This window comes from Dryobates pubescens, chromosome 5 (genome assembly GCF_014839835.1).
Source record: "Dryobates pubescens isolate bDryPub1 chromosome 5, bDryPub1.pri, whole genome shotgun sequence".
Classification (NCBI taxonomy): domain Eukaryota; kingdom Metazoa; phylum Chordata; class Aves; order Piciformes; family Picidae; genus Dryobates; species Dryobates pubescens.
The window spans coordinates 25,807,583-25,826,580 of record NC_071616.1 but is presented as its reverse complement, the minus strand read 5'-3'; the positions used below and the strand labels follow the sequence as shown (position 1 = coordinate 25,826,580).

General features: G+C 43.2%; 1 protein-coding gene across 3 annotated transcripts in view; it reads right to left on the bottom strand.

The window, feature by feature from the left end:
* The window catches only part of CCDC85C (coiled-coil domain containing 85C), a 106,436-nt gene that overhangs the window by 73,656 nt on the left and 13,782 nt on the right, over positions 1-18,998 (bottom strand). The window lies entirely within an intron of this gene.

Sequence of the window (18,998 nt, the reverse complement as noted above, 5' to 3'; positions counted from 1 at the left end):
TTTCAGTATTAGTTAAATTAACTAAGACAACTCTGGCTGCAAACTGATGAATTTTAATGTGTCAACATCAGATATGAAAATCCAGTTATATGGGTCTCTGAATTCATGTGACCATATGGTTCAGAATTCTAATTAATGCCTTTGGATTTCATTTCACATAACTTACAGCTACATTAATTCAAATTTTTTACAGAATTTTGGAAAAATATACATTTTGTTGATCTGTGAGCTTTCAGAATAAGTGGGAGAAAAATCTTTTACTTCCTCTTTTCCAAACAGCCTCCTCTTACCTTTGTGTGGGCTGGCAGCCTTCCCAAATGAGAGGTGAGCTGGAGCTGTTCCTCTGCCACAACCAGTCTGGAGAGACCCACTTTGCAAGAGCCATGAAAGTTTATTACCAAAACCAAACTCATTTTGAAATCATTATGTGCTGTGAGCCATCAGACAAACTCTCCAGGAGGAAATGCAATCCAGCCTTCTGAAACACAGTGGTTGTGACATGTAGGGATAGCACAGACCCTGAAGCCAGGCACTGCTATCAGCCCTGCAGACCATCACAATTGTATGAGCACTGACAGAAGATTTCCAGCTCCATGAGGCATTGCAGAGTGCACGGGTTGAAAGTTCCAGTTTGGGGACAGTGATATTTTCTCTTCTTCATCTGACCCCATTTCTTAATGATCCACATTCAAGATCTCCCTCTAGGCAAGAAACAACATTTACTTGTGCTGCTCATTAGTTAAACCAAATCTAAATAAAACAACAGCATATCCCACATTCATTCCAAAACTCAAACCAGATCTGGTCAGACATACATGTTATCCACTGTTATTTTACCCCAAAAAAAATCAGCACAGAAATTGATAATCCTCCAGATCTATATGGTGTGAATGGAGCAACTACATCACCACTCTGTGCCTTTCAGAAACACCTGCAACGCTTTCCAGAGACAGGTACATTAACAACAGCCCACAGCATCCTTAGAAGAACCCCACAAGAGATCCTGGCAGGCACTGGGTCATGCCCAGTACAAGAGGGCTTCTTATCTGTAAGAACATGTTGGCATGGTCACAGTAACATAAGATTTCTTCTGTTAAGCCAGAGTTACACACCTTGCACAGCATGGCAGGGAAAGGGTGGCATTGAGAGATTTAAAGATTGAAGATGTTTCTCTTATTTTCCTTCAAGACAGAAAAAAAAAATAAAAATAAACAATGCAAGTGCAGAATTGAATTGCACTTCCCAAAGAGGTACTACAGAAACACTGGGAAGGGGCAGGCTCTAGAGCAAGCACAATGCTTTTGCTGCCACAATGGTCAGCCCCTGCTTTATGTCTAAGACTTACAGACATTACTTGACTAACCTAGCAAACAATTCATCAAAGCACCAAAACAATGGACCTCTTTCTCAAAGAGCATTTTAGGTACTTAACTCAATTTTCCTTCAATGGGTATAAGGCACTCAGACATTGCTAATAACTTGGACTACAGACCTACGCTCCCAAAACTGAGTTATTTCCACTTTCACACAAGAGAGGGTAAGAAAATGTCAGAAAGCAGCAGGGCAAAGGATCATTGTGGCCAAAGTGGGAACACAACCAGAGTCCAGCAACTGCTGCTTTTCCCTTTCTCTCAAAGGATCTAAAACTGCATCACTGCAAGCCACCAGCCTCCCAGCTCCTCTCCCCAAACAGGAGACACCCACCTCCACCTGGACTGGACCTCAACATTAGCACCAGATCCCCCTTGTCACCTTCTTCAACAAAAGTAGAAGAGCCTTGTTCTGCAGGGATCCCACTAATGGCAAGACACGGCCAGAAGATGGGAACACCACCTGGTCCTTAGGATCTTTCCCAGGGCCTCCTCCTTAAATCCATTTCCAGATGCCTGAAAGGAGGTTGCAGCAAGGCTGGAGTTAGCCTCATCTCCCAAGTAACTAACAACAGGACAAGAAGTAGTGGCCTCAGACTGTACCATGGGAAGTTTAGAGTGGATATTAGGAAGAATTACTTTACCAAAAGAGAGTTGAGGTACTGAACCATGATGCTCAGGGAGGTGGTGGAGTCACCATCCCTGGAGATGTTAAAAAAATGAGAAGATGTGACACTTCAGGACATGGTCTGGTGGTCATGGAGACGTTGAGTGGGAGGTTGGAAATGATGACCTTAGAAGTCTTTTCTATGATTCTGTTTGGCACTTTGCTTCTAGACAGATATTAGTAGTCTGACTCCAGCAAAATAAATAGATTTGCTGAATTTAAAAGGTTCAAATTTCTCTTTCAGCCTCAGCATGCAAGAAACTACCTGGATGATCATAAGCAAGGGACAGCTTTTGGCCTGTTTTAAAGCTCCAAATCACATCAAATGCCAGTTTTACAGGCACAGAACAATGGAGGGATACAAAACCCCCAGAAGTACTTAACAGAGCACTTCTGCAGTGACACAGCTGCACAGTTTCATCTTATGAATCTCTATAAAAAGATGTTACTAATGCACAAGAATCCCTCTTGGCAAATGCTGCGTGACAAGCAGTCAGGTAGAGCTGATGAGCACTTACTTAACAACAAAATCCTAGGAAACTTTTTTTTTGGGGGGGGAACCAACCCCAGATTGCAATCCTAATCCTGCTACCAATCTTTTGCTTAAATATTATTATGATGTAGTTGTCATTTGTATTATAAACCTGGTCACAGACAACCGGCCTTGCCTGAGCTGACACAAAAATAAAGACATGGTTTTCATCCCCAGGTGACTGAAGACAGCACAGCTAAAGCAGGGACACACAATGAACTATGGAAGAATTGCAAGGGATGCCTCCCCATTTGCTCAGAGACTAACAGCCAAATGCATGTGACCCATGGCCTGGCCATCCTCAGCTCAGGCTGTGATTAACCACCCCACCTTTTCTACATACCCACCAGGGATCTGCCCATGTTCTCCTAGGTTTGTGCATAATACCTAATTGTTATTTTTCCTGGGGAAGTGCCTAAAGACTCTTAAAAGGTTTATATCTCCATTACCCCAGGCACTGTGAAACCAACAAGCCCAGCACACATCAGCCATGGTGATCTCCAAAGCCTCAGGTGGCCCCAGCAAAACTTTAAATTCAGCCTGAGCATACCAGCTGACAACTCAACCTCCACAACTGAAGAAGAGAGGCTGCTTTCTGCTGAAGCAAAAATAAATATTTTTTTTGTTGTTAAGAAAACACAAAACAAGTAACAAAAAATAGAAAAAGAGAAAAAAAAATAAACATAAGAGAAGAAATTGGAAACAAGTGATTCCCAGATCAAATTAAACCTTGTTCTAAACAGCTGTTATGAAAGAGTTTGCTCTGGGTTTTACGTTTGCATGAAAGCAATATAGTTTTAACACAAGATGTTTCTTCTTTAAGGCCTTGGGGCTTATCATACTAGAGCTTCTTGCCCCACAGCAGGACAGCAGTACTGAATCAGAACACCACAGACAAATGAGGATGTGATATGCTGAAACGCTACCGAAACGCAGATGAGAGAGTTGGATGTTCTTTGGTTCTGACAACGAAATACTCTTCATTAAGGCTTGGAGAACTGTTTCCTAACAAAAACATAACATTTATTCAAATCCCAGAGCAAGTCATAAACCTGATGCTAGCATCCAACCTCATATAAATCACTGACTTCATTTTGATCTCATTAGCTATTGTATAAGGAGCTCAAGTGCATACTGAGTGCTGCATATCACTCTCTACCTTCCCACATCTTTTCAAATAGGTGGAACAAGCAAAAAGAAATCGTTCACAGGCTTGAAAAGCCCAAATTGCTTCAGAAAAGGCTGCTCCTTACCATTTTTTTCAAATGCAAGCCAAAAAAAAACAACAATCCACTGAAGTCTCTACTCTTTCACTGAAGAGATGGCAGCTGCATCACTGCTTTCTTTTGTAGTACTCAGCAAGTGCTCCTTCCTCAGACAAAATCCCTGCTGATGCAAGGGGCGTTGGGTTGCTGGACACTGATCTGGGAGACCATCCACCCTTTCCAGGATGGATGGATCCTGCAGGGCATCCTCAGGCAGGGCTGCCACAACCGCCTGCAAAAGAGGGTCTGCATACCTCATGTTCAGGGATATGTTTGACCATGCCTTTGCCTTGCCTTTTTTTTTTTTTTTGATCCTGTGCACATTTTCCTTCTTCTAGGCTGATCTGCTGGTGCTCCTCCTCCTCCACATCTTCATTGTTCACTGCTTCTGCATCTCCTTTTGCTGCTGTTTTAATTTCACTTCAAATACACATACTTAAACAGCAAAATCTCAATACACGAATTCCTCCCTTTACACCAAAATACAGACTCTTGCCCCAGGAGTTTGATTATTTAAGTCTGGTCAAGTCAGGTGAAGAATTCATCCAAGTAATCTGTGAATACAGCTGATTCTGCTTAATTAGGGACCTAGTCCATTGGCAGACCAATGAAGCCACTAATCAGCAAGGGCTAGGCCTACTCTGCCAAGAACAGGAACCTCTTCCACCAAGCCAACCAGAGCCAAAAATGCTATTTTCAGCCCAAAGCCTTGTCTAACCACACATAACAAAATGGCCTTAAGTTGCACCAGGGGAGGTCTGATTGGATATTAGGAAAAATTTCTTTACTGAAAGGGTTGTCAAACATTGCCCAGGGAAGTGGAGAAGTCACTATCCCTGGAGGTATTTAAAAGACACATAGATGTGGTGTTCAGTGGCATGGTCTAGTGGCGGACTTGGCAGCATTAGTTTAATGGTTGCACTTGATGCCCTGAAAGGCTTTTTCCAACCTAGACTACTCTATGACTCTGTTATTGTAAGTTGCATCCCTGTAACAATACCAGTGTAGCTGAAGAAGAAATAGCCTCTTCCCTCTTTGCTGAGATGTGATGCTGATGTACATGTGCTCACCACCACCCCGTTCTTCCTACCGAAAACAAGCCCCAGTGATGTACAGCGTGTTCCCGCAGTTAAAGCTATGCCTGAGCCAGGGGTAACTAGAAGGGTTACAGCAAACAAACATAAGAGGCGAGAACCAAACCCACAAAGCTGGGTACATACTGCTGTGGAGACACACCTTGGGAGGTTCCCAATTCTCCACCTCCCAGCCCCAGCAAGCATGTGAAAACAGAGCAGGCCCAGCACCAAGCTCTCCTCCTCCTTCCCAGCACTGCATTCACTCTCAGCTCTCCTTTCAAAGAGGAACAGAACAAGCTGCAGGAATATGCCACAAGGAAAAACAAACAAACAAACCAACCAACCACACAAACATACAACAACAACACAAAAAAAAACAGCACAAAAACACAATAGCATCAAGCTAAAGGCTGAGGACTGGAGGCTCTTTTGGGTTCAGTTCTTTAGAGGAAATGATGACTTATTTTTAAATAAATAAAGCTACCCAATTTTTAATGAACTGGCTCAGCTCTGTAACTTGAATTGTGTTTATTTCAGCAGTGTGACCAGGCACTTGAAATCGCCACTGATAAGAGCCCTGTCTCCCAGCAGCAGCAGCAGCAGATGAAGCGCCACTACGACGTGTCGAGACATTAAGCAGATTAGCAGCAGCAGCCTGTTTGAACCTGTTTTGCTGTCTTGGCTCTGGGAGAAGGCTCAGGCCATGGAAGCAGCTCCAGTTTGGCTCAGTAAATGCAAGTTCAGAGCCTGACAGGTGCTAAAGTCCATCTGTTGACCCATCCTGGCACAGGTCATAGGCAAATTTTGGAGGCACTGCTTCATGATCAGCTTGCAATCTCAGCTCATGGGATGGAAATTCAGAGCTTGACAGATACCTTTTATATACACCAACCTCTGCACGATACAGACAAGCCCATGATGATAGAAGTTTCAGTGCAGCCATTGGAAACCCAGCTGTGGGTCACTCCCAGGGCTGACTTGCTGCCTCCAAGCAAGAATTATTTACGCACCCCCATCTGCACAATGGGGAACCGCTCTTGCTTATTGCTGCCAGCAGGATCAGTTCTGCACAAAACATGGAGGAAGACAGAAAGCCCAACTAGTAGCTAACAAGCACACTGATACCTAAAATCATCAGCACTGTGATTTTATGAAATACTTACATCCTTCCAGAAAGCGTGAGAAGGAACGAAGAAAATAAAACCAACCCATATCACTCAGGATGCTTTAGCAGAGAAAAGTCAGAGATGTTTCAAAGCAGGAACATGGGCTGGCAGGGGAATCTGCCAGAGCGTCTCTGACAAATTTGCAGGTTACAGACAGTCTGAGGGGTCACTTTTCCTTTATTTCAATAAAGAGGAGAAGTGTCTTGAATATTTTTTTATTCTATTGTCACCCAAGGTCATAGCATGGGAAGGAATTAGAAAGACAGATGAAATTCTTTCCTACCTATCACCACAGCATTGAGCAGCCCAGTATGGATCCTTGGACTCAAATATCTTTTTCCAGCTCTGCTGTCTGCCATGTAAGATCCTTGGTACAAGAGAATTAAGGCTCTTCATTGTTCAAAGCAGGGACTGCCTAATCAAAGCACAGGCTAACTCTCCCCAAAACCCACAATGTTCAAGACAGCTCCAGAAGCAGCCATAAACTCAGCAATAAAATGATCAGGGGCCTCTTCCCAGGTCCCAGCACCAAGCAGTTAAGTGAAGGCAGAAGGCCAGGAAGTAGGTAGGAGACTAGCCAGGTCCCTGCAGCAGTGTCCCTTCAAATCAGTCTGTTTTGGGGAGTAGCTGCGCTCTAAACAAAGGCCCCAGCCTCTTTGCTCCTGGCAGTCTTTCTCCAATACCACAAACAGGGTCACAGTTCCATTCACTGAATGGTATGTGGGCTGGGCATGATTCAAGCAAAGTCCTCCATGTGGTATCATTCCTGTCTGCTTGCTCTCACTTCATTCCAGTCTCTTCCACCAAGAACAAAATCAGAAATGGCTCCACTATGGTGAAGAAATATAAATGGATATAAAAAGTTCTGAAGGAGAGCCCAAAATGCAGATACTTTTTCCCTGTAGCATGCCTGAATGCAGAGCATCATTCCAGCTTCCCACTCTGATGGCTCTTATTCAGTCACTGCACCTCCATCTCATCCAGAACAGCTTCAACTGCCAGGCCACAAAGGACATGGAAAGCCAGCTCAGGCAAGAGTCTTCTCACTGGCAGCAGCTGCATGAAGCCTTAAAGCACAACTGGAAAGCAGCCTCTTGGCATTTGCCTTGTGACTTCCTAGAAAAGCCTCCCTTTCACCTTCTTCACCATAGGGAAACCTTACTTTCCATCTCTTAGAACTGTATTCCTGAATAAAGAAAAATCAACAATTCCAGATAAATAACTTCAAGGATTGGTTACACAAGGACTTTTCTAAGCATCCTCACTAAGGACTTCTCTGAGTATCCCCACCTAGGGCTTTTCCAAGCATCCTCATGGAGGGCTCTTTCAAACATCACCACCAGCAGTGAGGGCAGGGGCTGGAGCAGTTTGGGCCATCAGACAGCCTGCCCTGCCTGCTCTGCCTTTTGCAAGATCCCACAACCCAGCAGCTGAAGGCTGTCTCCTGTGGCTGTGGTGGTGACACTGGTGCTGCTTACAATGAGCACGCTATCAGGAAACAAAACTGCAAGCCAACACAACCCTGCAGGGTTCAAACTACTGCCACTTACTTACATATAAAGTCTATTTAAATGCAAAAGCTGGTAACCATTTCCTTGGTTATCATTTTGCAATAGGATAAATACGCCAGCGAATGCAAAAGGGAAAGTGAACAGAAGGCTCTCTATTTCTCTCCCACCCTTTTTAAAGGGCCATATTTAGATTCACAACTTTTCACCTGAGGAGGACATCCATGCAGTGACCTTTTTCCCCACAGTATGTACAAACAAGGAAATACGGACCTCAGGGAGGTTCTGCAACACACACAAATGTTTCAGAGTACTCTTGTCTCCTTTGAGCACCATGCAGCAAGAAACGGTTTGCAGTCAAGAATTTCTTCTAACCCTTGATGGCAAACAATGAACACTCACTATTTTTACTTATGACCTCAAACACTTCATGATTTCAAAACATACACTTAATTCACACTTATGCAAGCAAGAAAAATTACTCACAGGCAATGAATACCAAGTGTTTGACATTTAAATGTGACTTATATGTAAGAGTAGTTAACATTTGTATTAAGACACACTCAGTGCAAGACTGTTCTGTACCATTCATCCTGGTATGAAGATTGTTGTCTGTCTCACCAAAAACAAAAGTGGAAATTATGTGTAATTATCTGCCTGTACTTTCCACCCAGGCATCATTAAGGACAGCAGAATGCCATTGAATTTCAGTTCTATGTTCTTGCTGAAAAATGAACAGAAATATCAGGTCTTGGATGTCATCAAGATGGCAGGGCTTGGTGGACAGATGCAAAATGTGTCTACAAATCCTCTGGCATCAATGGATCAATTGCACCCTACCCCTCTGGGAAAGAGGGGGAAAAAATAAAGAAAAAAAAAAATTTATCAGTTTATTGTATTTTTGGGAATGCCCATGAATTTAAGCCCAGATCTAACTAGACCACATATATATCTGGATTGGTCCTTTGACCTGCCTGTAGCAAAAACAGTGGTAATAAGGCTGGGGCACAAACAGTAGAGGGTGCACTTCAATCAGGGGTCTATACCAAGGAAAGCAGCAAACTAAATGAACCAATACTCCCTCAGCAAGCAAGAGCCTTTTCTGGATCTCTATTCTGCATTAAAAAGAGCTGTTCACAACTAAGATGAGAGGTAATGGGCTTAGGCTGAGGTTTAGATTTGGTATCAGGAAAAAAAAAAAAAAAATCTTCACTGAAAGGGTTGTCAAGCATTGGAACAGGCTGCCAAGGGAAGTGGAAAAGTCACTGTCCCTGGAGGTAGATGTAGATGTGACACTTACAGACATGGTTAATTGGTGGACTTGGCAGGGCTAGGTTATTGTCTGGACTTGATGATCTTAAGGGTCTTTTCCAACCTAAATTATTCTATGATAATTAATTTTAATAATATTACTTTCCAGTAGTAATCTCAGAGCTGCAAATCTGAGAGACCCCACCAAAGAGTATAGAACAAAAGCTCTTGAAGATCAAGCAATGCCACAAGTTGCTTCAGGAAAGCAACCACGCTTCTCTAACACTGAAGTCACAACTCTTTCAGAAACAAACTTTCTGACAGAAAAAGAGTTTCTACTGGCACAAATAAACCAGGAACAATGTGTCTGCAACCATCCCAGCTTTTAATTAAAACAGCAACTGAATAAACAGCTTGGAAGGTACCATGCTGGGATGGTAGTAACCCTGCTCCTGCATTGCCCTTTTGGCTTTGTGCTCCCAGGGTCAGATTCTCAACATACCCTCCCCTGCAGCCCTGCCGTTTGTCTGAAGCACCACAAGCTCTAGTCTTGTTGGGGTTTGGAGGGGGTTGTTTCTAAACAAGCAGCACACCTGCCACACATCAGGCTGCTGGTGAGGATTTCCTTGCCCTCCCAGGATCTGGAGAGGTGTTTAGCAGAAACCGTTTCCAGAAGCTCGGTGGGGGGGGAGGCAGAACACTTGAAAAAGACATTACATTAATCTCCAGGGTTGCTCCCTACCATCACTCATCACCTTCTAGGTGAGACCTTGTATTTATAAGGTCTATAAAAGGATCTGTGGCCAGGTAGCATGCATTCATCACAGGTGAAATTCCACCAGCAATGAATTTCACTCACATACACCCTACTCTGTGGGACCAGACAACTCTTGTCTCAGAGAAAGAAAAGCCTGTAAACAAACAAAAACAACCCAACACCACACCACTGCAGCCTTATCTTTTAATGGAATACAGCATGTTGTTTTATACTGACAGCTCAAGTTACCAAGGCTTTCCACCCTGGACTGCATTATCAGATCTCCCTCATCCCACTATTGATAGGGGGAAAAAAAGAAAGACAGTGCTATTGAAATGCAGGTAAGATAGGGTGAATTTGCATTGTTCCTAGGAGAGCAGGGACAGCTTGGAAAACAAACAAACAAAGAAGAAAAAAAAAAAAAAGAAAAAAAAAAAAAAAAAAGAACCACACACCAACAAACCACAAACAACCACCCTTAAGATGCCAGGCATCATTTTCACTTCCTCATTAAGCCAAAGATCTGTTAAAGTGCAGGTTGTCCCCCACCCAACATGGCAGGGCAGTACATTAGAAACGAAGCATTTTTACTGTGATGACATTTCCATTGAAATACATGCAGGCATCTGACTAAATTTCCAGAGTGGTGGAATATTATTCAGAGGGAACACAGATACTCTGGAAGGTGAGAAGGGGCACAAGGAAAATTTCAGGCAATTTGTATTTTCTTGACCTTAACAGTAATTTGTAAATTTGCAAAATCCCGTTGTAAAATGTTGGTTAATTTGACCCAAGAATAATTTAAGTGCATCTGTCACACTCTCCCTCTCACAATCACAGACCAGTATGCCCACAAGAGCCAAATTCATGAGACAAGGAACGCGAGCCTCCTCTGCCCCGTGCATCCGTCCCAGCAGTGCGAACCTCCTCCCACCCTTCCTGGGGAACCATGAGCTCCCCGCAATCTGATCAAGGGCTAAGGCACTCAGCTAAGAAACGAGGGAGGAGACTTCGAGTGACTAACAATGCTTTTCAAAGAGGAAAAATGTTTTCCCATGGTTTAAAATTACCATCTGAACTTCTGAACACTATGAGTGCCATAGCCAGAGGTACCAGATAGCATTACTCTGTTCCCTGCCTTAAGTGAATGTAAACTGCGGCCCCCTCACAGGTAATCCACATCCTCAAAATATGCTGCTGACCTGTGTGCCCAGGTGCCCTGTCACACAGGTGGTCTGCTTCTTTACAAGAATGTCACTGGAATTTCTTTGCTTTCATGTCTTCCCTGTTTGAGAGGCTTTGGGGAGGTCCCACCACATGCAGAAAGTGAGGAGAGAGGGGCTGGGCTCAGAGGGATTTCAGGTGAAACCTGCAGAAGGGCTAAGAAGCTTTTTTGACAAGATAGTGATTGCTTCCTGACACCTCAGACACAGGATAACTCTTCTCATGTGAATGCATTTACACTTAAATAATACATCTGTATGAATAAAGGCAAGGAGTAGTCAAAAGCTGACACTTCAGTTGTACACTGTAGAAGTAAACCTCCCTCAAAAGTGAAATGCCAAAGGGAGGAAAACGAGAGATATGCTTTGATTTATAGATTACTTTTAAAATTAGCAGGGGGGCAGTTCTCCTAGTAGCCCTTGAGAAGGTCTCTGAGGAGCACAGCCATGGCATAGCCTCCTGTTCAGCCACATGGGCCAGATGGAGCCTGGTCAGTATTTATTTACATTTAAATATAAAAGGAAGGCTATACAAACAAAAGTTGAGAGCTTCTAGCAGATAATTAAGTGCACTAATGCACAAATCTATTTAGACAAGAATGAGTGCATTGATACAATCAAAAGGCAGGTCACAGCTTATAGTCCACTCCAAGTATAAACAATCTCCAGCAGTGCTGCTCATACCAAAGATGTACTTAGGGGATAATGCTCTCTCCCTCATGAAATCCTGATAAGTGTGGGATTTTTGTAGAGCATCTGCAAGCGCACTGCATTTGGGCTGCTGGATGCACGTGTTTGCCATGCTCTGCACTGGCTTATCAACCCTCAGGGTCTGGCCTGCTCATGCCCATGCTCTTGGAGTCCTGGACATCCCTTCTCCCACAGCTGGCAGTATGGAGGAGGGCACCAGCAAGTACCACAGCACCCAAGCAACCTTTTGCTGTAGGAGCTGGCTCAACTGTTTTAATGAAATCACAGCTCATCTATTTTTATTGTTCTCCGTATACCTGCTCTGTTTTCCTGTACATAAATTATTCTTCACTTCCTTCCTGAAAGAGCTATTATTTAACAGCATAGCTGGCATTAACTATTGTATCACATTCCTCCAGAGGGCCATTAGCACACTGATAGAGTGTAACACCAACACAAAAACACATGCACAAACACTCCCTGAACTAAACCCTTGCAACGCAGCCCTTTCCAACGGAAGCAGTAGTATAAATAGATCATTAGCCTAAACCAGGACATGATGCTGAGAGTGGACAGATTAATTCCTCCAATTTACAAAATTTAAATACATGGGCTATAATCACAGTTCTGCTTGTTCTGGACATATCTAACCATGAATAGTCAAAGAGAGATATAACTGGGATTTCTCCATAGATATTGAGGGCTCAGGCAGGGCTTGCTTTGAGCTCTCTTCTCTTGAAAGCTGTCTTTATTCAATCTTAATTTAAATTATCTGAGGCAGCCCTCTCACCTAACTCAAAGAAATAACATTGGCTTTGGGCTTGAACCTGTTCTCCCTAGTATTTCAAGGCAGAGATATCTCTTCATTTATGGACATGTTTACACAGTTCTCTTGCCGATGTTGCACAAAAAGTCAACTAAAAGAATAATTCCACACCCTGGCTGATCTGAAGTGCAGTGCACCAGCTCTAGCCGGCACACACCAGCCCCAGCGGGCATTTTAAATAGTTGGTTTATTTTACAGACATGTTTTTCAGATTCTGATCTTATTTCAGCCTACATTCCCAGAGCAGTTTTCAGGGGATGATTCCTCCACCCTAAGAGAGTTACAGCATCTTCCAATACCCACACTAACCCGCTGGTCTCCATTTAGGAATTCAACTGAATTAGTATTCTAATGAGCCCCAGAAAGCTGCCTATAGGCATGGATTTATTTAACTAAGGCCAAGCAGCCTGGAGATTAGTGAACAAAGTATTCTCTAGGTCCCATGGCACACCCCAGGAGCCCCATCACCACAGGGGGGTAAGAGGCTGCACAGCAGAGGACAGTAGTGTTGCCGGCTCATAGAAAGGACATGCCAGCAGGCAGTGAAGAACATGCTACTCAGTAAATCTCCTTCTGAGACACAGTCCCACAAAGCAAATAAAAATTGTCTCAAGTATCTACTGCTTGTGCTGTCCTTACCAGCAAGGAAGTGGGGCTGTCTACTGCAGCAGCACTGTTGCTCTAGAGCACCGCATGGTTCAGCTGCATCAGGTGCAAGCAGAACACAAAACCAGATGTGCAAAGTCAAAATTTGCATCAGTGCAGGAATCCTTCCAAATGCCACCCACCATGGACAAAGAAAGAGAGGTGTGTGGACTAGGCCATCTCTCCCTACTTCAACTCCTGCATCACTGCTTTCAAAGACACCCAGAATTAAATTTCATCTGACTCTGAGGGAAGGCGATGCATGAAACACAAGGCTGGTGGAGTAACACTCATTTTACACCTGCAGGGAAGATGCCCCAAATGGCACTGGACATGCCACCTGGCACCAGACACGTAGTTTGTTCATAGATTCTGAAGTCACAAAATCAGGCTCAGTCCCAGATTTGCTCAAAGCAACAGAAACTTCCTCATCAGATTCACACCTTTTTAGCCAGAGAAGCAGACTAGTTAATGTAGAACTTCCTTGAACAGAAAAGGAAGTCAATGGCTCCTCTCCAAAACCCTGGAGGCATAAAACAGATAACAAGCCCTGGCTGGGTGATAAAAGGGAAAACAATGCAAAGCTGCAGGGAAGTTGATACAGTAGCCTTACAAGGTGCTCTCCCAGCGTCAGGAACCCTTACCTGGGAGTTTGTTCTCACCTACAGCTCTTCCTCGGCTAGGTCATTCCCAAGTTCTGAATGGACCATCGGATAATTTAATGTCTCCAAATTGCTTCTTAAACTGGAGAATTTAACATCACAAGGACAAGGTTTTATGTTGTCTATGAAATTTATGCAGCCTGACATTTCTTGGGATATCCCAGTAATACTACTTCTCTTACAGCAAATGAAGCTTCTCACCCCTTTTCACCCTCAAATACATCACCAGTTACAAAAGGCTAGGAGAAAACTAGAGAAGCAGGAATCCCAAATGGATTTTGCCCTGGAGGTAAGGGGCAAAGCCAGCAAGATGCAGTAACTTTTAACATCAGTTTACAAGATTTAAAAAAAAAAAGTCCCCCTGTCACTACAGAGATTGGATGAGATTAGTTTAATAGCAGTTTGCCCAAATAAACCTCAAAAAGAGCTCCTCTGACTGACAAAGTTAAGAGGGTTGGGTAGGCGATTAGCAAGTTGGTTTCTTAAATCAAATTTGTGTGATCATTTAGATGGGTCTGAAGACAAAGCAAATGCCACCCAAGAGAGTCCTGGATGAAGAAATTTTGCCATGGCTCTTGAAGGCAGATTTCCAAGCCATGGATTTAAAAGTTATGGTTGCATGGGCTTGTCTGGATTTGCAGAGTGAATCTGCCAAACACTTCAATGCATATATTCATCACACAGACCAAGATCTGTACACGATCCAACTGGAGGCTTCCACATTATGTTTAAAGGATGGCACCAAGCAGCAGGTCTCTGCAGCATGTCATCAGGCTAAAGCTCCTCAAAGAGCAATCCTGAGAGAAAATCCAATAACAGAGCATACCACAGCATCATACTTGCTGTGCTGACTCAACCTTTGGCCTACAGTGATTCATCTTTGCTTGCAAACTCTTAACATTTTCCACCGGTAGTAGGATTCAGCCACAGCCTAAAACAGCCAGCACAGATCAACCACACGTTAAACTCATCTAAGCCATTACCCTGGGCCCCAGAAAAGGGAGTATTGTCCAAAAGAAGATGAGAGGAACTCAGACTAGCTCCAGAGCACTGAGGAAGAGCCTCAGATGGAAAAATGGAAATAAGGAACAGTTAAACAGTCTACTCAAGTTGCTTCAGGCTCTTTCACCTTACTTTTGTCAGGAAAAAAAACAGTCTCACTGCAAATACTCTTATGATCAGCCACCACAGAAATTAAGCTGGGTTAGAAGCCAACAACTTGCCATTTCCATACTTTCAGTGTCTGCCTGCTGTCCCAGCACCTCTACAGCAGAGCCTGCTGAGAACTGGCCTGAGACAAAAGTAATCCAGAAACTCTCTATCATATTGTCCACAGTCACTCTGGCTCACTCAGACTGAACAGGCTATTTGGTCTGCATCAGCATCTCTGGCTTCAATGCATGGAATTAGGCTCTGCGGATTAGGCAATGTGCTGAAGCTTATCTCTGTGTCTAATCACTAATAAAGTTGCAACCTGGTGCATTTGTACTGTATTAGGTCTCACTCAACAACATGGGCTTTAAAGGTCATCTGCTTCCTCCAATCACTGCCAGGCTTGTTGTGGTGGGCATGCCTACCCCAGCAGGTCCTGCTCTCACCGGCTGGCGTCCACCAGCAGAAATCCAATTATGGGCACAATGGTCACAGCCCACCGAGGCTCCTCCATGCTCCCACCCTACCACCCACTCCACAATGGCTGCTTTTGTCTCAGCCTCACTATTGTTTGGGATTCTCTCACAGCCCTGGACACGGGTTAAAGACCCGTGTTTGGAGAGATGTTTATGAATGAGGTCTCAGAGCACAAGGGTGCAGCAACACAGGGCTTGAACATAGACAAAGAAGGCCACAGTTTCTAAATGCCGTGCCAAAATGAAATCATTAAAGATGTAATATGCACTATCCAGGAACAAAAAGTTACAGGCAAATAGAAAGTAAGTGAAATCCTAGTCTTTCCAAAGCCAGGTGAAGTTTTGCCACAGACCTCATTGCAGACAGGGTGTCTCCCAAAATATCTATACTAAGTGAAATACCTAGCAGATCCCATTGCTTTAGGCCACTGTTTTGAAAATATTTTTTACTGTACCGATTTTCAAAAGGGGATGAACATTTTTTTCGTTAAATGAGAATGTTTTCTGATTAAAAATGTAGCAGATAGTGTCAGTAAATAGTAAAATCTGTGCCAAAGAAATTATGTGGAAAACAGCAGGGAATAAAATTGTCAATCATTCCCCTAATGTCAGAGAAAGTACTCTGGTCTTCAGCTGGTATAATAGACATCACAGCAAATTTATCAAGAGGAAAGACCTAAATGTCCTCTAAGACTTGTAAGAGAATCTTCTCAACTAATAGTCTGTAAGACCAGGTCAGTTCTGAATTGCAGAACTCTGTGAGAGCTCAGGCACCTGGCAAAGTTACACTCAACTATTAAAATACCTTCAGCATAACAGTACACCAGTCTTGCTAACAGCTTCCTTCACACAACCAAGCCCATCAGGAACAATGCCACTTAAAAACACCATCCATCACGTTTTAAAGTGCCTCTTTGTGAGGTTGTGTTGAGCAGAAGATGGTAACATTGCTAAACCTTTCTAGAGTTTCTAAAGTAGAGGTAGGCATATAACCACATTCAATGAAACATCATATGGTAATAAGCATTAATAGAAGAGCCAAGTATGAACCTCCCATTCAGTAGTGTAGCATGTATAAATCTATTTACCAAGGATTATTCTGTAGCTCCTACCATAATAAATCATCAGGAGAATGCCTTGTGCATTGTTAGCAGAGCAGGGACTTCGGAAAGCAGGAAAGCAGGCAGGCTGCTCTTCATACAGAGGCAGTAATACCTGGCCAACTCAAGAGTTTGTTACAAATGTGGTATCAATTGCAATTTGGTATCCTTCCTTCAGTGCATGGGGGAATGAAGTTGATTATTTTCTTTTTTAAACTAGTACTTTTCTCTTTGCAATGAGAACACTCGGAGACATAGACTGCAGTACTAAGCCAAAGTCCAGGGGTCCAAATGCTCCATCAAACCAAAGTTCAATGTCCAAAGTCCATTCATTGAAGGAATTACAAAGAGTCTTTTGACTTCTAAAGACTTTGCATCAGGTCACAATTCACCACCACCATTAACAAAAGAATGGTATTCTGGCCTAGTTTCTGCTAAATGCAAATGTTTTATGTAGGCTAATCCCAGATAAATAACTGTTTTCTTGCATTATCTAGATCTTTCACTACACATCATGGACTGCATTAGAAAGATTAAGCACTGCACAGTAAACTAAGAACTTCTCTATAAGATGCTCCAGCTCTCAGCTCTGTAAGGATGTCACAGTACTTACTGAAATAAATAACCTATGTATCTGCATGACTTGCCAAAACCTCTTTTTAATCACCTGAAGTTTATTATTTGTAGCCGTGAGCACACAGAATTTTAGAAAGGCTTTTGTTCTGTGCCCAAGAGCCAAGGCTAAGTTGCATTCCAGAAGTAGCCAGCTAAGGAAAAAGGTCACATACCAATACAGCATTTAACACAGCAGTATCGGACCAAACACATGGGCCAGTCAGATGGAGTAGCCAACTGCTTTAATGCCCTTTAATTCAGAGAGACATGTCTGAAATGCAGCGGTACGCTGAACACAATTCCAGTCCCAGAACACAGGGTGAAAGCACAGCTCTCATACCCCTGGGTTTGTGGATGTCACACTAGAAGGAAATATTGATATCCCAGAGACTGTCGTCCAGAAATCATTTCTATAATGTACATTACTGCACACTTTAAATCTTTCCTTCTCTCTACTTATGACCCCAGCTGTCATTTATATGTTTAGCATCAATCTGCTAGAAATCCAGCAATCCTCTTCAGGTTCACATGGCCATAATCTGCACAGCAGAAAACTGCAAGCCAAACTCACCCTTGGCATAACCCAGGTAACTGGATATTAAAAGCCCCCAAAAATGGCCTTCTTCAGTACAGTAACTTCTTAAAATCTGATACAAGTTTGATCTACATGGGGGAAAGACAGAGTAAACAAAGCAGTTGCCTCCAGAAAAAAAAATCTGTACCTTTTTTTCAAGTGCCAACTAGCCTATTCTTGCAGTTTTCACCGTGCCAACAAAACAATCAACCACATGTAAATCTTCCTAGGAAATTCCTGAAAACTTTTCTAATAAAACTACTGTAGAAACTAGAGCATGTTCCATTTCCAGTCCTCATCACCCAAATTCTACTATAGTCAGCATCCCACCCAACTTGGATCTTGAAAAACAGCTTCAGGAATCTGAATAGTCTCCTGAATTGACTACCTTCAGCCATCAGAGAATAGTCATGGATGAAAAGCTGGACTTGAGGCAACAATGTGCACTCACAGACCAGAAAGCCAACACTATCCTGGGCTATATCAGAAGAAGCGTGAAGCAGATCAAGAAGTGCAATTCTGCTACTCCACCGTGCTCTTCTGACACGGCACCTGGAGTACTGGGTCCAGCTCTGGAGCTTCCAACACAGAAAAGACATGGACCTACTGGAGCAGGACCAGAGAAGGGCACAAAAATTATCAGAGGGATAGAACACCTCTCCTATAAGGACAGGTTGAGAGTGCTAGAGTTGTTGGCCAGGGGAGACCTTATTGAAGTCCTTTAGTACTTAAAGGGGGCTTATAAAAAAGATGGTGACAGACTTTTTAGCAGGGCAGGGGGTAATGGTTTTAAACTAAAAGTGGAGAGATTCAGACTAGATAGAAGGATCAACATTTCCCTATGAGGGCTGTGAAACACAAGGACAGTTTGCCCAGAGAAGTGCATCCCTGGAAACATTCAAAGTCAGGTTGGATGGGGCTCTGAGCAAGGCATTTTTCACAGGCATCACTCTCGTTGCCCTTTGACACAGGCAATTATCTGCTCCCAATCCCAGGTGACCTCACATTCCTTACCCACCTGCAACTCCCATGTAAAGATAACAGGAGTTCTCATTCACGTTAGCTTAGCTTCTTTGTTCTGGGCAAGGAAACTATGCTCATAATGTTCAGACTGATTTCATTGCAGTAAAGGATTAGCTTCAGTCTCTCTTACTGGAGAACAAAAAGGCAAGCAAGAAATTACCGTCGAATAATTACAAGCTTCTCGCTTTACAAAGGATACCCAGAGGTTTGCAAAAACAGCCCTTTTGCTGTTTTCAATCTGCAGTAAATTTCTGAGCATGCCTCAGACACACATAGAAAGCCTATGGAGTCCTGCAGATAAGACACAGGATGCAGGATTGGAAGATGAAAGTTCCGTTGCCTGCACTTTGCATACTTAGGCTTGTCAACATCCAAACCATAAAAAATGGGGAATAATGCTGCTTCTTAGACTAATAAATA